The following is a 1,865-nucleotide window of genomic DNA, read 5'->3' as shown; positions in this document are numbered from 1 at the left end:
CTGTGAAATATGCAGATGACCTTGTGTTAATGGCTAAGGAAGAAACTGTGCTACAGGGCATGATTGATAGACTAATTGAAATTGGAAGGTGCTATGGCATGGAAATGAATGTGGAGAAAACAAAAGTAATGAAAATTTCGAGACAACCAACCCCAGTCACAATAAAGATAGACCAAAAAGAAGTGGAGAATGTGAAATGTTTTAAATATTTGGGTAGCTTGTTAACAGATGATGGAAGGTGTACTTGTGAAATTAAATCCAGGATTGCCATGGCAAAAGCTGCATTTAGCAAGAAGAAGAATCTTTTTACCAGCAAATTGGACTTAAATTTGAGGACGAAACTATTGAAATGCTACATTTGGAGCATAGCTCTGTATGGGGCTGAAACATGGACACTTAGGGCAGTAGATCGAAAAACATCTGGAAAGTTTCGAAATGTGGTTTTGTAGAAGGATGGAGATCAGTTGGACCGATTATGTGAGAAATTAAGAAGTGTTGATTGGAGTCAGCGAGCAGAGGAATATCCTACATGAAATAAGAAAACGGAAGGCTAATTGGATTGGTCATTGATATATTGGGTTTCTGGACTTTATCCATTGTCCTAGTTTTTAAGATAACAAAAACATGACGTTTCGGAAAATGGATCTGTTTCCGTCCTCAGGTGAAGGAAAAGGGAACACCTATTCTGTTGGGTAAATTAGAAAGAGCTAGCCTCAATCACTGGATCAATCAGTGAGGCAATTTAGAATTCAAAAGGCCTCTTTGCCTGTTACATATTGCCAGACCTATAAATATATTGTTGTTTCTGTCATATTTATATACCATAAATTTATAATGAAGCCATATTCTGTTAACACGGAAATGGTAAATGGGAATAATGGGGCAAATTATGCAAGGTTTCTCAAATTTCCCCCAGAATGCAGTGTGAGGAACAAACCATTATCATTTATTCTGTCCTGACCCTGGAGATCAACATACATGTCACAAAGATTATGCCAGAAAAGTACAATATTATGTTTCATGCATTTGAAAGTGAGTCAATGAGTAGAATAAGATGATGAGAGTTGTAAAAATAATACATTTAAATGCACACAAAATTTTAATAATTGAATGTAAAGTAGTAGGTATTATTTTTTAATTCAAATATGCTAGTGAATCATTTAAGGATGTCCTCTCAATTTCTTTTAGTGGTTCTTTCCGAAGGGTGTCGCAGCCTGTTTGTCAATGAAATTAGTAACTTGATAGTTTCAGGGGTGCAACACATGCTCCACTTTGTGATAATAATTCTCTTTTAAGTCTTTGGATCCAAGAAAGTATAGGGATAAGTAACTGGGTCTTTCTGAAAGAAGTAAACCTGTCTTTCTTCACCTGCTTGTTTCCAGGATGAGCACCTCATTAACACTGCTGCTGCTGCCAAGGATATGTGACATAGTGAAAGGGGTGGATTTCAACATGGGTATGGAAATGTACTCAGTAGCATATGTCAGCAGTTTTATTGCCATTACATTATATTTTATTGATTTTGAAACATATATTAAACAAATTATATATATATATATATATACACGATGGGGTACCCAAAAAAACAGAACTAATTTTTTTGTGGGCAGAGCTTTTGTAGTACCGCGTTTTGCCGCTATGAGCGTATAGAGCTAACATTCCTGAGTCTATAAGCCGACTACCGTTGCTTCAGAAGGTAAGGACTAGTTTCGGCAGAGTTTATAGTGACAACTGTTTTGTGTGATAGTCGTTTTTGCAATGGCTGATTTTCGTGAAGAGCGTGCGGCGGTGAAATTATGCTTTTTTCTCGGGAAAAGTGGAACAGAAACTCTTGAAATGTTAAAAACGGCGTACACGGACGATGC

Source organism: Cryptotermes secundus, unplaced genomic scaffold (assembly GCF_002891405.2).
Source record: "Cryptotermes secundus unplaced genomic scaffold, Csec_1.0 scaffold180, whole genome shotgun sequence".
NCBI classification, from domain to species: Eukaryota; Metazoa; Arthropoda; class Insecta; order Blattodea; family Kalotermitidae; genus Cryptotermes; species Cryptotermes secundus.
This window is presented reverse-complemented; position numbering follows the sequence as displayed.